Genomic DNA, 24,599 nt, shown 5'->3' with positions numbered 1-24,599 from the left:
CTGTTCTAAACCTGCAGTGACCGTGGCTATGTGTCAGCCCAAATAATCTGGTGTCCGCAGTAGGGTTGTCATCTGTCCCACTTTGTGAGGGATAGTAGATCATTGGACAGTTGTGTCCTGACAAAAGACATTTCAAATGGCAAATGTCCTGGGATTGTAGGATATAATTATGTCCCATATGTTATGTGAAAGTAGCAGAAAAGAATTGTTGCATTATCTACAATACCTAAATGTTACAAAAATCAGAATAAGCAAATAAACTGCTACAACAATAAGCTTTTATGTCGGCAAATAAGTAAAGTTCTATCCATTGTACTGACTGTGGGTATGTGTTGGCATGTAAAACCAGGTGTGTTCCGAAAATGTCCCATCTTGGCCATGTGAAAAGGTGCCAACCCTAGTCCCGGAATACAGCATAACCCGTACATATGACAATGTCAACGATACCAATGGTCAGAGTATTTTCACAATAACTGGCCAGACCCTTAAAATCACAAAGCCAGTGCCCTTTGGGGGAAATGTGTTAAATGAGAATGACACTCACAACAATGAAGAGTACAGACGCATTTAACTGCAGACAATTAGTAGTATTACGACTCTGTCAACAGGTTCCAAGGTAATAGTACTAATATGGTAGAAGTGTCCATGATTGTCCCTGAGTTGTCATATCCTTGTCCCTGTAGACACGAGTCCGAGTATTAGAGAGGTCCGTACACAGATGTACACTAAGCAACTGTCCCAGCTGTTGACTAGACTATTGCATACCTGCAGTGAATTTATAACAGATGTCCAGAATAATATTCATTGTATGTATAAATGAATGAAATAGTCAAATGGGAAGGGAAACCACCCCCCCCAACCTGCATTATGTAGTGGAACCACTCCCCACACTAAATTATGTAGCGCTGACCCAATAATGTGGTCAGAGGTGCCCAAACACCTGTGTTTGTAAACACAGGTACACTGTGAAACTCTGGACTAACTCTGGCCATGTGCTACGTCTGATCTTTTAACAGCACCAGGGCAGTGCTAGTCACCAGTCGGCCCAGCCTAAACCCGGACCAGCACATGAAAACCCTGACAATCCAACACGCGTATGTGTGAGGACTATAAGCATAGGGGTTATGAATATCCTTGGAGTGAGTAGACTCGCAGCACGGATCCAGAGCAGTAGGAATTAGGGAATGTCCAAATTGTAGTACTGCGGTTTTCCCAGCAGGTGAATGGATGCCTGCTGTGTAAGGGAAGCGGTGAGGCATATGTCAAGAGTAGCTATGAACCATGGGTATACATATAAATGAGCCTGAACACCAATAGTGTAGCAGTTACAGCATCCGCCCAACATAAAGGCATTCCCGGTGCAAGTACGACTATAGCACATATTAATTGTGTAATGAATGCCTCTATGCTGTAAAGCCAACAGTTATGCATGTAAAGGTGACCGCGTTTGCATGGCTATAGCACCCAGTACCCCAGGGTACTCATCCATGTGGTGGAACAGATTCATATTGCAGGTCCACTAATCACGTATGTGGAGGACCTGTACGTGCTCACTAGCATGTGTTGACATGGCATCTGTGAAGTGGTGCAATACTCTGGATGCAGATGCCTGTGAGATACCCATGATATCCCCAGTTGTGCTGTGTGAGGTACCTGTGGCTAGTACACCTAGGACAACACATCTCATGGTATCCACTGTGATGCGTTCCCCTCGACCTGTGTGATGTGTTAGGCACAGGTCAACAAGCTGCTGTAGGCAGTGTCTGTCCACCCCATAGTGCTCTAACATCCCCAGCCCATGTAGACCCTCGTAAGTCACCCTTGGTCAATAAAGTCATATGTCACCCCAGTAAGGGTTGTTCGGCAGCATACACATCCGCACTGCCCCAGCCCCCTGCACATGTTGGTGTATGTTGGCTGCTGCAGCCCATGTCATTTGGTTGGACTGTGTCCTGAAATGTCTCTGCAGGTATACACCAGTGGTGTAGAGTGTGGATGACATATGTGTGTATGCTGCTTGCTCGCATTAGTGTACTGTTCATGTGTGGGCTGGCCATGTCATCAGCTGATTGTGTTGATCAACATTTGTGTGTGCAGCCTGGACACCCTGACTACCCCACCACTGCTGTCATCCCTCCCAACATCACCAGGCAGTTATAGACACACCCCTAGCTGAGGTTTGCTAGGGCAGAAGCACTCCCAAGGCACAGTACTGCAATGTACGTACAGTATGCCTGACCCCTCTCCCATGCTATCAGCTATATGCGAGACCTGCACCTGGCTGACTACACACATACACTCCAGGAACCAGCAGCATACCCTGGTGATAAATGTGATACACCATAGTCAACCTCATCTGCATAGTATAGTCTTCTAATGAATAGTTATATGACCCATACCGAACCTCCAACATATTAACCACTGCTCAGTGTCACTCAGATCCACACACAACTGGCAACAGGTGCCCTACCATCACCATGTTTGATGTCCCATGGTCTTCCCAGCAACAAAATTACCGGTATCTACATGACTACAACCCGTGGCCCTGAACACCACAGACGATGTGCATTAACACCACGCCATGGCAGATATACATAGATCCCAGGTTATCACGTACAGATTATCCGGCACAAATAGTCAATATTGCTGAATTCCCCAGACATATGTTCACATCTATGTCCACCTCTACATCTACATATATCGCATATATTATTTGTAGACATATATACATGGACATATATATATGTAGATACACATACACTCATATACATGTACACATATGTAGATATGGTATTTATGTCACAACAGCGAACCACATGACAGCAATGCATTAGACAGGAATGGAAAGGTAACCACATGTGCCACCTGCATCATGTAGTGTTGTTATATCAAGGCACGTGTGTTATGTTGCGTTACATGGGTCAGACCATAGCAAGGGTAAGAGTAGGGTTGCTGACAGTTACTCACCAGACCTATTGGCGACTGTATGTGTGACAACCCAGTGTCTTGGTGGAATATGCAGGCTGTGGACATTAAATAGGTCAGCAACAAAACAAACTGGACACATCCTGCAGCTAGCCACCCACAGATACCAACACATACAGTATAACTGCTAAACACACACCTGCCATGCCCTGGAATCAAGCATCTACCTGTCTAGTCTACCACACTACAGCATTATGCAGTAACAGAACGCGCTACCAAGTTCAGGAATCACTGCACTCCCACAGGCACACTTCTAGGTGGGTGACATCATCCGCAAAGGTAAAGACACTGATAGGGAATGCATGTGCTGTGAGCCATCTAAAAAACATTACTCTGCCCCTAGGCAGCTGTAAACACACACACACACACACACACACACACACACACACACACACACACTCTTGGCAGGGCTGGGAGTCAAACATACACCTAACTACCTTATCACACTACAGCATTACGCAGTTACAGAACGCGCTACTGAGATTTCTGAACACAGCACTCCCAGAGGCATAATTCTAGGTAGGTGACATCATCCGCAAAGGCAAGGACGCCGATAGGAAATGCATAGAGAGTGAGCAGTCTGAAAGCATATTACTGTCCCAAGGTAGATGTAGACAAACAAACGGCAGAGGTGTTATCGGGGCAACTAAATATCTACGGAGAACTACAACAACATTACATAGGTATGTGACGCGCCACAGACAGTACACCCTTCATGACAGTCCACCAGTGTGTTCAATGTATGCATCCATTGTGGCGTGGACAATGGACATCTGTTGCCTGGATGAACATCATCATTATACATGATGTCAATGGCCATGCCCATACACAGAGGCACATCACCAACACAAGGTGTCACTGGGCATGCCCACACATGAAGTATCACATGTCCATGCTCACACATTTAGCAGTTGCAAAGAGCCGTCTTGCATGCACACAGATTCTAAACATGGAAGGGTGCAGTTTGGAATGTACTGTGTGTCCATCTACACAACAGCGTACTGGGCATGCTCACACACTTAGCAGTTGCAAAGAGCTGTCTTGCATGCACACGGATTCTAAACATGGAAGGGCACAGTATGGTGTTACTGTCCTCAAGTACATGAATGCCACTCACATGTACTAACCAGTACACACTCAGGAGCCATCACAGATGTCTCCGGTGCAGATCACAGAGGTACACACCGCAGTCTTCATTGTAGCCCTCAGACATCACCATGTTGCAGGACCAGCAATACACAGCCATACATTACCACAACACCGTGTGGCTCATGAACAGTGGACTGTACATAGATCTACAGCAAATGTGCAGACTACACATGTACCGACAGGGTTCCAACATGTGTTATGCATTGCATTGCAATGATACCCACTATAATGACCAGGTCAGCTCTACACATACCAGGGGCCTTGGGTCTTACACAGCTGTGACAGATGACTGTCGCTGTACACCAAAGATCACACATGTGTGGATAAATCACAGTGGATATGTGCATGGACCACACACACAACACATATATACATAGCATAGCATAGCATTTGCTGCCCTCCGTGCAGACAAGTGGCTACAGCAATCACACGCACGCAAATGGAAGGTGAGTCCATGGCTGTTGAATGCTAACAGTACATGAGGTAGCAATGTTGACCGAGGATGCATTCCCTCTGTACTAGTTACCCATGACACCCATCATATCTTACAACAGTCCATGTGTTATGCATGTCATCACACATGTCCACCAATTGCACTGCATACAAAATGGCTACATGACAGGCATGTAGGACCAACACACATGTGCAATTTGTAGTGTGCATGCAGCTACCATGCATGTGCAGTAGCTGATGTATGTGACTCATCTGTGCCTAACTACAACATGCAGTTGCAATGCAGCCCCATCATTGACACCTGTATATGGTGACATACTGACAGTATGGTAGGATGTACATCAGGTATGGATGTATGTGTGTACATAAAGTGGTGATCCACCTGTGCAGATGGATGTTTGCCATTACATGTGCAAACAGTACGCTATGTTACTGTTACTTGACGGTGAAGACATAAACCTACACAGCGGTCAGGTGTTACCGACTGTATGTCACCTGACACCTGTAACACCTACATCCTCTTGTGTGCAAATAGCATCACAATTGCTGGACGTAGTGTTGGTACACATAATGTGGCCAATACTGCTGCATGTCTGTCAGACGTATCATCATATCACAGGTGTATCATTCACATTACTGCCATGTGTGTTTGCTTGTGTGACCATATATGCCACATATGGTGGGTATTACATCCCAATTGTTACACACCCCTGTACACTGTCATAGAGATCTGTACATACTGCATTGTGGAAAGCATGATGTAGGCAAGGGTGGTGTGTGTATGACATGCATCAGCTATCCGTATGTGTATGACATTTGTGGTCTCCACACTGTGTGTGTGTGTGTGTGTGTGTGTGTGTGTGTGTGTGTGTGTGTGTATGTATGTATGGCTGTCTGGTGCATGGAGTGAGGGTGTATGCTACCATACAGAACACACAGGATCCCTAACCCCTCATGGTGATGCAGTCTACTACCCTGTTGATGCCATAGGTCTCAGCCGTACTGGCTACCTGCACATGTTCTTTCTCTGTGTCACATCAAGTGGGTGCACAGTACTGTGAGGGTGATGACCACATAGGCAGGGGTCCTCACCTCAACATTATGGGGTGTGCATTATAGTGTTGTTGACCCCGTGAGTGTGTGCATGTTCCTGTATTGTGACAGGTTATGACTGCTACACAGTGAGGCCTCATGCTATCAGGTGGCCTCTAACATTAGAATCGGCCAGAATGCTATGTACAACCCTGCACCATGTCAACATACCTGTGATGTGACCTGGTATGGATGTCACGTCTCTAGCCACTGTAGCCTATTAAACTGCCCACATGCGTCTGGATCAGTATATGTGTGGACATCTGTGGTATGTTGACCTTTCCAACAGTCAGGTTGAGGCTACGTATAGCATGCTGATATTGCCATACGTGCCTGTGAGTACTCCACAGTTACACATGGGAGACTGCAAACACTGCTACCTGTAGGCACATGCAAGTAGACCATAAGGAGGGAACCAGGGCATCATTACCAACATGCTGTTACTGTTGTTACCAAGACACATACTGTGAACATATAACAATGCATGCTAAACCTGTACTACATGGTATGTCTGGTGTGTGTTAACAGTACACAACTAATGTAATATATACTTCTCTCACTATTCTTACACAACTAATGTAATATTCACTTTTCTCACTATGCATACACAACTAATGTTATGCACACTTCTCTCTCTATTCTGTTCAACCTGTGCATTAGACCACTTGAGCATGTCCCTGCACTGATGGTGTGGATTACGGGGATTTGGCACAGGCTTCATCATATGCACAGGGTGATAATGTTTGCCAGGGGCATAAGCTGCACCAATGGATGACATCATGTGTGTGGGTAAGGGCCGGTGACATGATTGGACATGTCTGTTCAGTATGCATGTGGGTGTTGGGGTGCCCTACAGATGTGTTTGCTGTGTGCGTATATGTGTGCACACTGTTCTGCCTTTTGTGAGGCCTACACAGGGGTATTATTGACAGCTCCAGATTGTACAGACCAGGTTGTACAGCTCACTGTGTCCAGCCACGGCCACATGACCTGTGCCTGCCAGGGGTTGCATGGGCACTACCAGACAGAGGTACAGATTAGCTACTGTCCGATGACACATGTCCACTGGAACCGTGTCCCCGCTGGGAATGTCCAGGGCCATGTCCACATGGCCTGCTGTGTCCTGGTGTGGACAGTGCAGCACCAGCTGCACTGTTACTGCTACCGGCACTATGGGAGCGGGCATGTGAGGTGACACACTCACGTTGACCTGCACTAGGTGGTGTAGCTGGTCTACGTCCACATGCCCTACGCCCCACTACTACCAGATGTTCCAGGACAGACAGCTCACGCTCGCGGATTGCCATGCCACTGTCAAGGATTCCGACCATGTCACCCAATCCCCTGTCCAGAACATCAGCAATCTGCTGTTGAGCATTTGCCAATGCCTGGATGTTGTCGTTTAGGGAACGGATAGCAGCCCTCTGCAGCCTCTGCCCTTCTCTGTTCTGCCATTCAGCACGTGCCTGTGCCGCCATTACAGTCTGGAACATGCGTCTGGTGATACCAGCAACTGCGCTCTGTCCTGCAGGTGCATGTCTGCCAGAGGTCCTCCTACGAGCAGCACTGGCCGCATGCCTGTGTGGCACATCTGCTGTCATTACACTGACACCATGGTGTGGAAACACACCTTCTGTAGCCACCACACGTTCTTGTTCCATGCTAACAGACACTGACTGTCCTTCCTCTATGGCCACTGGTGATGCGGTATGTGTTGGCAACAGAACTGTGTGCGGGGAAGAGGGGGACATAGCTGGGATGGCAACCATTGGCACAGATTCAGCCCCTGTCAACAATGCCTGTACCTCATGCATATGTTCATCACTGCTAGTATCTGTGGGGACACTAACATCAGATGGACCACAGGAGGGTAACGCACCTACATCACCTGTAAATGCAAAGAAAGACTAAATTACAATAGACGCATGCAGACACACACAGACACACACACAGATACACACACCGACACACACAGGCACAGACACACACCATGCATGTGATTTGACAGATGGCATGCAGCATGCCTGTGATACAGCAGACTGCATGAAGTTCAGACATTAATAGTGTTAGTTACCATACCTCCCTGGGGTGCACAATACAGCAAGCAGGTGTCATATCAGTAGCCATGCGGTTCACACAATCATGGTAGTATGCATGCATCCCCGTGATACACCATGTGGACCAGAACAGGATAATAGTACACATGGCTGACGTGACCTTGTCATGTAATCCGCTGACGTGTGCATTAACATGCATACATGTCTGACACAATGGTGTCCTGACACATGTACAGCATCGTAATGGGCATCACATTGCGGTGTTGTCTGTATTCCCAACAGATAGAATGCATGTTTAGCAAATGTGCATGATAATGGAAGGGTAGTGTGAGCCATCTACATTGCTATACAGTGTGAAGTACAGACACTGTGCCATTGCATGGCATCATGAGGTGTCTGTATTGCTATACAGTGCATAATATGTACACATTGCATAGCCATAGCTGCATGCATACCTATGACATAACTGTGGATTGTGACCCATGATGCTGAGGTGTATACACACCAAACCATGCCATGTCATGTGACAGGTCACTGGAGGACCTACAGTTGACACCTCTGCACAACTGCTACAGAGTCTTAGCTGCCTGGTAACCATGTCCACACATAGCAGACTTGTCAATTCACTATGTCCCACATGACATTGATGTACCACAGACACGAGGTGCACAGCTAATGGTGATGTCCTACAGCAGCAAGAGAAATGTACAGTATCTGTGGCCTGATGTGGTGTCAATGTCTGTGGAAACTGTAGAGGTGACTACTGTCATTCTATGACACAGGCGTGATGTTCAACACATCTTGTATGGTAGACGTCAGTGACACCTCCACTAGCTGTGTGCAGGCTTTTAGGATGTCCAGTGTACCACATCAACTGTATAATCGGTCGACTAAGGCATAATTGGACTGTGTGTGGACAATGTGAAACAGGGTGTATACACGTCACATCCACTGTGTGGCTACGTGTCTCTGGCCATTCCCCATGGCCATGTGTGCACATGTGTTGGACAAATATGTGTGATGGCCATCTATCACACATGTCTGTGTTATCCCATATGACATACACCCATAGATGTCAGATATGTCACCATCCACAGGGCTATGCAGACAACGGGTTGTATGTTTGGTATGTGGGGTATGGGTTATGGGATAGTGTGACAATATTGCAGCCAAAACACTACGTGTCTGGGACATGTCAGATGGCACATCACAATGTGTGCACCCATTGCAGGGGCATATAACACAATGGTGACTCCTGTGGGCTGCCCATATCACAGCTCACTGTGTAGTACTGTTTGCGTACCACATGTGTTGTTCCAATGTATAGTACATATGCCTCCATTGTAGAACACCTCCACCATTGTATGCACAGCTGACCACACATGTAGCAATGACAAATACTGTGATTTCAAGTCATTGTATCATTTCTTTTGTATATATTGCATATGGGTGGCCTGTGTGAATGATGGGTGATGCGACCTGTATATCGTGACTGGAACGAACATCAAGTGTGCAAATGTTAACTGGCCACATGGCAAATAGATCTATGCTTTAACATGCCTGATACAGATGACAGTCTCACCTGCAACGGACTCATGTCTGTGCGGCACGCCAGAGGTACCTGTATAGGGGTGACACAGCAGTATGAACTTTATCCATGACTGTATGACAGCCACAGCGTGCACTGTGCATGTTAACACATTCACCTGTACAATAGCATATGGTATGCACATGTGTGCATACACAGGGTAGCATACTGTAGTATGCAGCATGTGTGTCCACATGCCTTGCATATGTTGTTACATTACATAATGTACAGTGACACATGCAACTAAATGGGATATAATAGCCATATGTGCAGTACTGACTTACCAAGCAACTCCAGGCTCATTGGTTGGGAGACACTCACCTCCACGATGGCAGCTAGTGTTTGTGGATGCTGTTCTGTGGGTGTCCCCAGACTGGCCAGTAGCTCCTCGGTGTGTGTAAGTGGGGGATGGGTTGGTGGCCCACCACCTTTTCCACCTTGTTCCCTGGTGATATCAGTGGCACACTGTTTTGCATGTCATACTAAGTCAGTGCAGTGTCTGCACACCTGCTGGTAGGTGCGGTTATGGCCACCCACATCGTTCACCCTCCTACGAAGATCCTGCCACAGGTCGTCCCGCTGCTGGGCATGCTGTGGCACATGGCTGAACAACACCTCATAGTTCTCATGGCGGTACGGGATGAGTACATCATCCTCCTGGTGGCTGTATGCTGGCAGGCGTGTATGAGGCATTATCTGTAAGACATAATGATGGTGACAGGTCACAGTTTCAGAGATGTACAGAGATACTGCTGCACATACATTTCTAGTAAATCTAGTATATCCGCACAGTTATCTTTGCAAATCATCATGACACTGACACGACTGACATGTTTGTGTCACACACATGTAACACCCGTTATGCATTGGATATCATCACCATATATGTGTGTCACCTCATTACAGTGTTCATATTCCATGAGAATGTTGTCTTGATGTGGGCATGTCTGTTTGCCTGCACTGGTGTTCTTACCTATCTGCACATGCCTGTATGTGTCCACGATAATGCTGTTGACATTGATGCTGTGTATGTCACATATCAAAACTTACACAGCCTTAATGGACTTGAGCAGTAATAATGCACACATACGCATGGAAACCTTTACATGCATGTGTTTTGCCATATACATCTACACAGCACTGTACAGCTGTTCAACATCCTGCCACGGATCGCCTGTGTTGCACATGTGATAGATATGGGACAATGGCTAGTCGGACGTCATTCGCAGGGATGGTTATCAACTATAGCATGTACATGCAAGGTTTCCTAGCTGTATCCGACAGCCATTATGCCACTGCGAGGTGCATCAGTGCCACATTACTGATCAAGACAGTTTATACTACATCTACTATGTGGCCATCACACCATGTATGACAGGGATGACATGTGCAGCTTTGGTGGACAGGGTTGCATGGTATGGCGGGAGTATGTCACATGTATGGCACAGGGATCTGTCCAGCATATGGCGATCCTAGTAGTAGGACGGTGGCTGTCCATGACGTATGTCTTTCAGATCAGGATATGGACATGTAGCATGTCCAACATCATAGTGTAGAAAATGTCTTTTTGCACGGTAGACAGCATGCTGCATAGTGGAGGTGAGGATTGTGAAGGCTGGTATCACCCATCCACACATGGCCAATACCCCTTAAAGGTGATATGTGATCCAATCCAATATTGGTCACCCAAGTGCTGTGTATGCCTGTCCAATGATCTCTGTGCTCATGGATGGCACCCTGTCATGACATGGGTACCTCATATGACTACCTAAGGGGCCTGGAGACGTCACCAACTCAGGGAGGTGTACTGCACAGCACCATCCCTTACAGTGTCCATAATGTTGACCACAGCCTAGGTGGTAGTTAATGGGTACAGGGATATTCACCTAGCAGTGACAATGCTGATATCATCCATCAGAATGTGCACATATGTCACACACCTCACCCACACAGCCCATTCTGTATGTTGTTCACAACAGTGAGACAGCTATTGCTCATAGGTCATGGCCATTCACATCCTTACATACACAGATGCCTGACATTTGTCTGTGTGGTATGGGCTACAATGAGGGTGGAGTACAACACATTAACCCTGTTTTACTGTAGCTGGCACTGGTGTGTTATGCACATGTCACTCTGGCACCTTTTGTAGTTGTGATTCTGTCAACAGGCCACTGGTAGAACACTCCTGTGACATACAAAGGTATTTGTAGTCAAACATCCGTACTGTCATGTACATCTGTACTGCTAACATCTACATTGATAATGGTTCATGGACTTGCAGACCATACTCAGCAGGGTTATAGTGTGGTGCCACCAATTATGACTGTTGTCACCACTTGTGGGTTGATATTATCCAACACCCTATCTGTATTGTATGTTCATGCTCAGCACTTGTTCAGAACTTGTGAGCATGTCATGAGCTACTGATTAATATAGCACCCATTCCACACCATTTCTCACAGATACACTGTCTGTCCTTACATTTCCAGCTTGGTTACAGTACAACAGCTGTTGTACACACGTAACTCACATATCTTGTGAGACATGGTTGTATATACAGGCATGTCTAACTGTCACGTACCAATGCTATTGCCTGTCTATATGATGAATATGTCGTACATGTGGCAACAGAGCAATTGTCTCATGTACACAGTCAATGCTCACCTCCCAACATACGACACTACAGCCTGTGGGGGATGCACATATGCAGCCCTGCTGGGGGTAATGCTGTCAACAACCCTGACTGCACCTGACAGTCATGTGGGGATGTGTAACATTCGCAACACACCCCACTCATCACATAGTCTCACAAGATCTCCACCACAGGCCACACATACGAGGACAACTAGTGCAGTATCTCTCCATACTCTGTGTAGGCACCAAAGGTAGCCCCCATCACCAAACACAACACCAACCTATAGCCCACAGACTCATGTGTGCCCATCAAATACAGCCAATAGGGTGTTATAACATACACAACACACCTGTCATAGGTGACTCTGTCGGCGGTCACACTGCTGTTCCACTCAGCAGACTACATAAGGTGATAGTCGCTTACATCTTGTTGTCGGGTAACTGGTTCTGCAACATAACCTATGCACCCATGCCACACCTCACCAGGTACAATGTGACTGTCATTCTCCATGTTAGTGTGACTGCCCTGAGATGCAACTTCACAGACTACGTGTGAAGGGACATGCAATAGCTCACCAGTCTTGTAGCCCTGAAGGTGTGGGCCAAGCCCTGGGGAGCATTATGCATTCATCCGGACCTGATACCACTGTACAACGACTGACTGTGTCACTTCAACAGTTGCCTATGCTTCTGCTGTCATTTCAACAGTTGCCTATGCTTCTGCTATCATTCCACAGGCATCTGGTATCTGTCCGCTTTGACTGACACGGTCAAACAACACGATGCTTTGGCACAGATGACCTGCACCTGTCAGCCCTGGGAGTACAGATCACATGTAAGGCTCTTGCTGCTTCTATACTGCCTGTCTTGCATAGTTTCCAATAACAGTTACCACCAGAATGGGAACTGGCAAGCAAAACATGTGGTCATGTGACGCAATGCTTGACATCTTCATCTCTGATGCACGCAGGCAAGGCACTCCTTATAATGCACCACTTCAATATCTCTGCAGAGACTGGGACCTGCCTCTAGGCTCTGCAGAGCACACCTGCAATGACAGGTTATACACAGACCATACCTTTCAGGCATGTACCTGGACCGGCACACCCACGGCTGAGGTGTTCCCATATTCCACTATGTTGTACACACATCCTGGCTAGTTACTTAGCACAATGCATCAGAGGTGCTCCACATGCAACTAACTGTTTCCAGAACTGCTATGCACATTGTAACAAGCTACGGATTCAACAACATACCCCATAGTTACCAGATCTCATTTGTTGGTGTACTGGACAGTAAGGCTCAGACAGATACTACTGATGTGAGACTGACACTACCCTACACTTCACTGGGATAGCCACTCATGTACTGACACATTAGGCCAATGCTGTCCACGATTCATAACCTCCACTCGGCTGGATCAACCCATACACACCACCTCCAAGACCAACATTATCCTTGACTTGGACACTACCAACATGTGACTGGTGTTCCACACCTGGGGTTATCCCCTCATTGGTGGATTCCAAACATATGCTAATCACCCTTGTTAGCCACATCCCGGCACCACACCCTTCACGGCATACACAATACATGAGTACTACAACATCTACTGCAGACGTCTTATGACAGCAGTAGTCAACGTCATGACACCCGTGCAGATGGACAATGCACATACAAATGTTGAAACATACCCCAGTGCACTTCATTAGCACATACATGACTGCATGGATCATGCTATTCCACAATGAGCCATGATGGTACCCACCAGATAACAGATGCCACTCTGGGGGTCCAGTTCCATGGACATAGTTTCTAGTGTGGGGGATGTAGGTGGGTGTACGTAGCATATACAGGTTTGTGGGGCTTGCATTTCTACATATTCCATATATATGTGTGTGGGCTCCTTCCCTAATTAAAGAGTTATCAGTTAGTAGACTTATGTTACGGGATTATACATTGGGCCGTTGTTAATTGGTTTCTATATAGTATGCAGGTGAGATTGATACTTCCATACCTCCGGAATTACAGCGATATGTAAACAGATATTTCTAAATGACAGCTATCCCGTGTATTTCTGTCCCAGATATTTGCAGTCATTGCAGTTGTGTTGGTGACAGAACCTCTTTGGCATGGGTTGCCACCTTTTCATATGGCCATTGTTGGACACTTGCGGGACACACATCGGTGTTTACAAGCCAACACATAGCCATGGTCACTACACAGGATAGCACATACTTTTATCCTCAATACATACTTATTGTTGTGGGACTTTGGCTACTTATCATATTGCATGTAACATTTGCGTTTCTTACATACAGGCATAACTATTTCATGCAACTATTACATAATATATGGGACATAATAATGTCCTACAATCTCGGACAGTTGCACTTTGTAATGTTTTATGTCAGGACACAACTGCCCAGGGAGGGGCTGTCCCTCCTAATGTGGGACAGGTGGTAACCGTATGCCTACAGCTAGCTATACCCACACCTACCATAATGATCTACCTCCGAGGTGGCACCAACAGGCACACAATGCGGACACACACACACATACACACACATTACGGTCACATGGAAATGCACACGGCACCCTCGACACACACATACACAGACTACGGCACTCACAAACACAGTTAAACACAGTACCTACATGGACCACAACACCGGCAGCGGTAACTAAATGTCCCTTCATATCATCATAATATTACTCGCGGTTCTACTGTTCCAGTACTGTGTTCTTTCGGTCTTTCAGCCACGTGGTTAGGCGTGTCGGTATGTGACACATTCCATAGTTGGCGGTATCCTATTTATTTGTACCTCCAGGGTTTTATGAATGTCAACCTATCTATATATTTGCAGAAATCTGTGAATCTATATATATCAACATATATCACTCTATCGCCCTTTCTATCTGTATTATATGTATATATATATATATATATATATATATATCTGACAGGGAAAGTGACAGGCAAGCTACACCTTTCATTGTGTACTTGTCGGTGTATACTGTTTCCTGGACTCCACACGTTTGTGTCTGTACCTGTCACATTACACATCTGCCATAGGTTAGGGTTAACACCTGTCCCACTTTGCGAGGGACAGTCCCTCTTTGGGCAGTTGTGTCCTGCAAAATATTTGTAAAAATGGCAAATGTCCTGAGATTTTAGGACAAAATTATTTCCTATAGTTTATGTAATAGTTGCATAAAACAGTTATTCTGTATCTGAACCACCTAAATGTTGTAAGAAACAGAATAAGTAACTAAAACATTACAAGAATAAGCTTTTATCTAGGCAAAAAAGTGAAGTTCTGATTTTCGTACTGGCTGGGTGTATGTGTCGGCCTGCAGAAATCTGATGTGTGTCCCACATTGGTCATTTGAAAAGGTGGCAACCCTACCATAGGTACATCTTGGCTACCATAGTGTTAGGTGATTGTATGCATGATTGCGTGTTCTACTCCTGGCAGTGGTTGTTTTACCCTTCAGAGCAGGCGCTATTAGTACAGGGGTGAATAATGCTGGTTTCACCTGTTCTGGACATCATTGACCATGATCTCTGCAATATTTGGAGAAGCTTAGCCCTGTTTCACGCATATCCGTATAGTCATATTTAAACAACGCTTACCAGCAGTGGGCAACGCATATTCCCGCTAACGTGTGCTAAACATGATCTGATGACCTGCATCCGACATGCTTTACTCATGCCTTCGGGATTACGTTACATCCCTTGCAGGACATGGGACCGGGAACATGCACGACTGTCACTGCATTTACCACTTGGCCATCTGGGATTTGTACACTTGTTATGTCGTTTTGTATGTGGAGTATACTATGGCTGTTACTCCATACTGCACTCACATGGGTTCACATGGGTAACTCAGTTAGTTTACATATTGATGAGTCCAGTTAATGGTATATCCATGTGATGTTTACTGGATGTGCTCCGGCATTGGGTATGTATATCACAGTGAGCCACACACGATAATGTGCTATACCTTCAAACGACCGTAGGTGGAGCACGCTGGGGTGACGAATACCTGTCATGGGTACACCCCATGCCTTGACACAACATCCATGATTACATTATGTGGAGCCCCTCATTAATGCAGCAGGGAATCCATGCAGAGTGTGTGCAGAACAGTGCTTACACACATGTGATCCCATGATTGCCTCTGCTCCACTAAGCGACAGTTGGTTACTCGATGTTGTGGCGACAGCAGACACTTCCTCATTTGGTGTATGGCCTCTGACAATTGGGCGTCTACCTACCGATGTACCTGGGAACCTATACACACAGCACCAACATATGCTGATAGGCGCATGTACTGTTCAGGTGTTGACATTCCGTGTTCCAATAGCTGTTCTGTGTACAATGTTTGAGGGCTGCCTATGTAGGATTCACACAGTGGGCCACCTATACATTACAATTTACAGGTGATCATGTGTGCGTGCCATCCATTTTACTGTGTGTGCAGGTGGAGAGGTGTGTCAGTCCATAGGGGCCTACACTGTCAGAGTATGTGCTCTGCTTTCCCTCTTTGCCAAGGCATAGGCATATTGGGCATGCCTCCGTCTGCCTACTGGGGCTGGCACAGTGTGTTCGTGGTCTGAATCCCTCTGTGCCTGTGATGGCCTTGGCAATTGTGGTGGGCTATGAGGGCCTTCACCATTTTGTCCCTGCTGCAGCTGTTTCCGCAGGATCATATTATGTAGCATGGCACATACTATGAAGATGTGGGCGCATGTGCCTGGAGAGTACTGCAAGGCTCCACCAGATGTGTCCAAGCAACAGAACCATGATTTCAGAATCCCGAACACACACTCTATGATCATTCTGGTTTGTGCGTGTGCCTCATTATGGCGTTCTTGCATGGGTGTGTGTGCATTTCTGATGAGAGTCATCATCCATGGCTCCAATGCATAGCCAGCATCCCCCACAAGGTGGCCATGTGGGATTTCCCCCCTGACAAATACCTGATACAGCTGTGTGGCATGCCAGATATGGGAGTCATGGTAGCTTCCAGGGCTGCCAGCACACACATCCATGATAATGCCCTGGGCATTGCACACGACCTGGCAGTTGATGGAGTGGAATCCCTTGCGGTTTATGTAGTGCCTACCATGCTCACTGGGTGGTGACTTGATATGTATGTGCGTGCAGTCTATCGCACCCAGTACCTCCAGATAGTGTGCCACATGGTGGAAGTGACACATATTACTGGCCAACTCCTCCTGAGTTCGGGGGAAGTATATATGCTCATTGGCATGTGGTAACATGGCATCCAGGAATTGGTGTAGTACCCTGGATGCTGATGCCTGTGAGATCCCCATTATATCTCCAGTTAGCCTTTGAAAGGTACCTGTGGCTAGTATTCACAAGCTTACACATACCTTCGTGTCCACTGGGATGGGTTCCTTTCTGTTGTTTCTGGTTCTCAGGCGTGGCCGGCACAGCTCCACTATTTGCTGTAAGATGTCCCTGTCCACCCTGTAATGCTCTACTATCTCCAGATCATGTAGCCCCTGGTAAGTTACCCTTGGTCTGAACACTCTTCTCCTCCTCCGGGGCCTGCGGTGGTTGTCGGCATCATCCTCCACAACACCGTCAGTCTCTAACACATGGTGATGAATCACAGCTATGGCAGCTCCCAACATGTACATTTTAAAAGTTCCCCATGTGTTTACACCTATGGTGCAGTGTTTGGGAATACACAGGTGTGTGTAGGGTGCTTTCACACTTTATACTATTGTGCTGTGAACACGGATGATGTCATAGGGTGTGTATGTACGATCGTAGCTACAGGGTATCTTATGTGTTTTACTACAGGAACTACTATTGTGGTGCCTTTGGTGTTGCATTACATTTGGCTGCTGTGGATTACCTCTTGCCCTTCCCTTTACATTTCTGCACATTTCACCTACCATTTTCTGGCATACATCCAGCAGCCTGCTTTCATTTGTACTTTCCTAGACCTGGCTTATCTTGCGTAATGTGTTCTACTGCCGGTCTACTGTAGGTTTGCTTTGCTCTGCTATGACAGTTCTCCTATCTTTGCAATCCAATGCCTCTGCTCCTTTCTTTGCAATCCAGTGCTTCCCCTGTCCTGTTTTGCAGATTTCTGCAAGCAGACTTGTCAGTTGCCGTCGATTGGCCGCCGTGAGTTGATAGGTGTTAATTGCTCAGTTGGACTCCAGTTACCCTACTGCGGCATTTCCTTCTTTTCTTCCCCTGACCTTCCTGTTCGTGCTATTGTTCACTGTGCGTGCATCCACTTACTGGGTTTCGGGCATGTTTTCATCCCTGTACACATGCGCTTTCGGGCACCATATGTGCTCTCAGCTAAACGATTCTATACCTACCTCCCCACCCCTGTCCTGCAACTTTGCTTAGCAATGGCCAGGCCAGATTTGCATTGCTCCAATGTGCTTACAGCTACGGTGGCACACCCCTCTGCTGATGTCATGTATCAACTCTGAGCCACTCCTCGGTGTTATAGCGCTGCGCCGTATGGTACATCCTTCATCCGGCAGGACGTTTGCGATTCAGTATTACCTGCCTTATTTGCATGGCATTGACTACTAATTCATAGTTACCGCACTGAACACTGTCGCAGACCCTTAGCAACCCTTGCACCTTGGTTGTGGTGTACCATGCATACCATTGCATATTATGGTGGAATCCTGATTTGTATTACACTGTGATTTTATGACATTTGTATATATTTTCTTTGTGTTCCAGTTTGCGCACACATGCCCTGTGGTTGTACTGTGCATCACTGTGGACATGACATTAAATATTGTTTTTTAGGTGTTGTGCATCTTTTCTTATGCCATTGGCTGTAGCCATTGGCATATATTAACTTTGTAATACATGAGTCTGGTCCACTTCCATAGCTGTGATGTTCTGTTTGGGAAAATGTAAACCGTGTTTTTTGGTTTACATTTCCGTGGGCTTACACTACGCCTGCACCACTTCATGAATCGCTATATGCCTTCATTTGCATGGTGCGACACTGCGAATGGGGTGATTAGCATACCTAAGCCGAGGCCTGCGCAGTTCTGGTGTACGCCGGTAGTGCACGTGGAATTGGATTGTACCTGAATCGCTCGGCGGCTATATTTGGCATTATACCACCTATGCTACGCCTGCGCCTGGCGCAAGCTTCATGAATCCCGGGGAAACTGTTTCTATTTACACTTTACAAATCTACCACATTACCCAGTCCAGTTAATATTGTGTCCAGGGATGGGACTAATCTACCACAATACCCAGCCCAGTTAATATTGTGTCCAGGTATAGGACTGTCATCTCTACTGACACACTAAATTAGTAGGAATGACCATTGATAATAACCTCAAATTTGATCAGAATATACATCAAACCATTAAAAATATCCACAAAAAACTGGGCAGTCTATATAAAAATAAACCATTTCTAACACAACCTGCTAGGATAACAATTTGTCAAACTCACCTCCTTTCCACACTATGTTATGCCTCACCTATTCTCACCAACTTACCCAAAGCCAAAATTGTCAAACTCAACAACTGTTACAATCAAATTGCAAAATTTGCTATGGGTACCCCTTACCGAGCCCACAACTGTCATTCCCTAAAACAACTCGGCTGGCTTGAATTCCCTAATCTCCTAAATTATCAACTTTCCTTTGCCCATAATCTCCTGTTACTCCTAGACAAAACTCCAGCTCTGACCAATCTACTAAAACTACAAGCTAAAACAAGACAACTTCGCTCTAGCGACAAAAAAGTAATTAAGGTCACCATGACCAACAACACAGCAGGGGAGCCCCTCTTCCCTAACTACATAGGCAAAATTTGGAACACCCTACCTACTGCTATTACCTCAGCAGGCTCAAAGATTACATTTAAAAGACTCCTGAATGAACACCTTAAGCACACATGGATATGTACATGTTTCCCACCTGGCTGACTCCCCACCTCTTCCATAACTACATAGGCAAAATTTGGAACACCCTACCTACTGCTATTACCTCAGCAGGCTCAAAGATTACATTTGAAAGACTCCTGAATGAACACCTTAAGCACACATGGATAGCACACATGGATATGTACATGTTCCCCACCTGGCTGACTCCCCACCTCCACGCTCTCCCCTTATTCTTGCCCTCTGACTTCAGGTTCATCATCAAAAGAATGCAACTTCTTCAGCTTCCTTCCTGTTATAACTGTAATTCTAACCCCTTAGTCAATACCCATATATCACTGCTAGGACACACTGTTATCTATCCACTACACTTTTCTCTTTACACCTCTATCCTTACTCTATACTTAAGCTACTTACTCCTCCTGCTTTTCTTACTTAACCTGTTATCCAATTTCCCATCTCTGTCTCTTCTCCTGGTACTATCCTCCCTACTATGTCTAATATTTGCTCTCTTTGTTCCTATACTTCCTACTGTGGCTAACTTGCTCACAAGTCAACTGTGTAAAGCAAAAAATACAACCCCTACTAGCAATGTTCACCATTATGTAATGCCTCAACCTAAAACTGTAAAAGATGTGTTCAGTCTATGTAAATGTTAAATCTTAAGCTTCACTGTTACTAGTCAATGTTAAGTTCTGTGCTATCTATGTAAATTTGAATGCTTCTGTATACACCTTATATTTTGCCTAAAATTTAACTGTGGATCTTCTACCCGGGCCACCGCTGAAAATGGACAGGCATCCAGTCGAACTTTCCCTGTCAACAAATGTAAAACAAAAATAAATAAAATTAAATAAATAAAATAATTACATTAGCTCATATTTTACCTTCTCAGTATGTTGGTGTTGAGAAGCGACCATGCTTATTGTAACATTTGTTTGTTTTTTGATGGTAAAAAATTGATGGTAAAAAATTATCAAGCTATTATTTATGCAACAAACTTAGACAATCTAATTCTGTTTCTGCTAATTTCATGACATTTATCATTGGTCTGTGAAGCTGTACCAGTTTCTCAGTGTTTATTATTAGCCTGCAAAGTTGCTTCAACTTTTCCGTTTTAACACGACGTTGTAAATAATCAGTTATCATTTGCCAGCCTAGGAAAGTGACTATTTTATTTTGTAGTAATTATCCCTGAAATCAAGGCTGTTTAAACCCCCTCTGCCTATTTTATTTTTGCTTGTTTTCCTGAGAAAATCTTTTGAAGTTACAATTCAGGGGAATTGCTGATTTAAATGTTTGTGTAGGCTCTTGTGAGGTCTTGTTTTCACATGCTTTCCATTTCCCTTTATATTTCTATTGTTCCATATTCTCTCCAGATCCAGTAGGCCTATAGTCAGTTTAAATCTGATCTGTGTCATGTGATTTTTAGAAACAGATGTTATTAACACTTCATTCTGTCTCTGTTTCTCCACAACTTAACTGCCATTTTCTTCTATTTACAGCTTTTACATTATATTAAATTGTAATAAATGTGAATTGGTTGTGGTGCATATTGTTTATATGCCTGCACTGCACCACAATTTAAAGTCAACTCTGGTTTAAAAATGGACTGCTGGGATTTATTTAAACAACTATAGAGCAAGTCCTAACTCTTTTATAAATGCATACAGAAGTCTGTCGCAAAAAATTTTATTCAGTTCTTATTTTTTTCAACTGGAAAGAGTTTTGATAGCATAAATTCAAACCTGGGACTATTAGGTTTTGCCTCACATGTTCCTTACGTTGTTAACACTAATACACCCGCAATATTTCTCCACTACTCACACTAAAGTCCATGGAGATGGTAACCTAAAGACTGGAATATTAAAAGCCTTAATAATACATAGGCAATTTTAGAAGAATGAATAAACCCAGTGGTTGCAGACATGGTTTCATCAGTAAGTTTTGAGTTAAAGAAAACTGTCTATATAACACCATTATTCAAATATATCATATTTTAAGAAAAGGTTTGGAATTAAAATTATGGGTAATATGCCCTATTACTCAAATTAGTCAAATCTAAGCATATGGGTGCCAATCTTGTTACAATTAGTGAATCTCCTAATGAGAACTCATCAAACTGGATGGTGTTTGAATTATTGTTGGAAGGCCATACTAAGCTTTTGTTGGAGTAAGTTGCATTCTATCCCCTCGTCAATAAAACCATTTTTGAGAAATGCTACTTGAAACTGCCACTCATTACTCCATCAGCTTTGTGATCTTAAGGATGTCGGTCTCATTGGGAAGGCTACATTTAAAGACCAACTTCTAGTGAGTCATAACCTAATACAACTAACAACTGAGCCCACTAAGCCCACCCCTTTCACATAATGACACCATTGTTGGTGTATTACTGACAAATTTTTGAACTATATTAGCTACTGTATCCTTCCCAACTAAGCAGGCTTTGCACTGTGATTTCTTGGTGGACATTTATGAAAAGTAACAAAGAGAAGTCTCATGATGCTTCAAAAGGTTATTCACCCCCTTCAGCTAATCCTTCTGGTAGAAGTGATTTAAAGTTGGATTTTTATGTGATTTTGGTCCACTTGGCACTGTTAATGTGCACGTGACAATGTTATAAGTCACGATCACAATGTGATCATGTGGATGTGGCACTGTTATTAAATCATGAGCACAATGTGATCATGGGCCTGTTTTTCTTCTTGAGATTGGTGCTGCCATTTTGCTTCTGGTGAGAGAAGAAGCAAAGGAGCATTGTATCCCAACAGAGTGAAACTGTGGTGAGACCAGCATTAGTAGTAGCCAGGCAGTAGCCATTCATCCGAGTCCCCTCTTTTCATCATTCTTGACAAGCTAATTCTTTATTTTCAGTAAGTACTGCTTGATTTCTTCATAACTTTAGAATATCTGCCTAAATACTTCATCCTTAAATTTTCAGGTTCTACGTATTAGTTTCCCCTCAAGTGTTTGGCAGTGCTCTGTACACACTCAGACACTTTGAGTGACATTTTTCCTGTAAAGGGCTTCAGTACTTAATATATTGAGCTCATATCCAGGCATGTCTAAAGGTCAGTTCCCTGTCCTTTCCCCTGTCAAGCTGGTAAACTTGGGCATCGTGAGGCAATGTAGCAACTACCTCATGTACACAGACAACCCTCTCCTCTTACCACCCAACACTATGACTTGTGAGAGATGCACATATATAGCCAAATTGGAATCTAAATATTCTCCAGCCAAGACTGGATTAGCCAGTCAAGAGGAGAAGGTTAACACCTGCACCATACCACATTCAACACATAGCCCTCCAGAACTTTCACCACCACAGCCCTCACATAGTAACACAAAACACACCTACTTTTGCAGAGGCTGTCAATAAAAATCTGCCCAAAGAACAGAGACCTCCAAGGCAGAAACGCAAACAACCGCCACATCCCAGCACAAAACATGAGACACATAGCTCAAATAAACAGTGTGCCACTCAACCAGAACCCACAAGGCAAAATAATTTACCCAATACACTAGTCATAGGTGACTCAATAGTAAGGCGCACTGATGTCTCGCTCACCAGGTTGAATAAGGAGAAAGTTACGGTCAGCTGCCTGTCGGGTGCCAGGTTCCACCACATAACACACACACTTGGGTCACTCCACAACAGGTGCAAATATGACTCTGCATGTTGGTGTGAATGACCTGAGACGTACCTCCCTGGACTACATGAAAAGAGACATAGAGGAGTTCTCTGATCTTGTAGCCCAGGCAGGTATGATCTTAGCCCTGAGTAGCATCCTACCATCACCTAGAATTATACCACAGTACATGCAGAAAATGATTGACTTCAACAATTGACTAAGTTTCTGGTGTTATTCTAAGGGGATCCAGTATCTGTCTGCCTGGGTGACATGATTGACAGACCTCGATGCTTCGCCAGAGATGGACTGCACCTGTCACCCCAGGGATTCCGGATACTGGCCAAGGCTCTTGCCACCCCTATATTGCCTTTTTTAGGCAGTGTCCTGAAGACAAAATTACCGCCATAACAGCTACACGCAAACAAAATCTGAGGGTTATGCTGCTCAATGCTAGAAGTCTAAATCTCAATATGCACTCACTCGAAGCACTCCTTAAAATGGAGAACATCGACATCTGTGCAGTGACCGAGAGCTGGTTCAAGGCTCCGGAGAGCACCCCAGCACTACTAGGCTATAATTCATACCACACCTTTTGGCCCCTAACCTGGACTGAAGCATTAAAGGTGGTGGTGTCTCCATATTCATAAATGATATGCATACCTCCAGACTAGTAGCCAAACATAATGCATCAGAGATACTTCAGGTACAACTAACACTAGGTAAAACTGCAATCCAGGTTATAGCCTGCTATAGATCCCCCACCATGTCCCAAGACTCCCACTCCACATTCCTAAACACACTGGAAAATATAAGGGTACAACTCAATACCCTTATACTGGGAGAGTTTAACTACCTTTCCATTAACTGGGAAAATTTCTCATGTACCAATACACATGCTCAACATTTTCTTGAATTCATTAATTCCAATGCCCTGGACCAACTCATTCTTATCTCCATCAGGGGTAGAAATATCCTTGACCTGGTCATTACTAACATGGGCAACCATTGCTCTAAACCAGTAATCAACTCCTCCCTGGTCAGATCTTGACCACAAGCTAATCACCATGGATATTCGTATCCCACCC

The sequence above is a fragment of the Protopterus annectens genome, chromosome 1.part2, assembly GCF_019279795.1.
Source record: "Protopterus annectens isolate FY-2018-M chromosome 1.part2, PAN1.0, whole genome shotgun sequence".
In the NCBI taxonomy this organism is placed as follows: domain Eukaryota; kingdom Metazoa; phylum Chordata; order Ceratodontiformes; family Protopteridae; genus Protopterus; species Protopterus annectens.
This window is presented reverse-complemented; position numbering follows the sequence as displayed.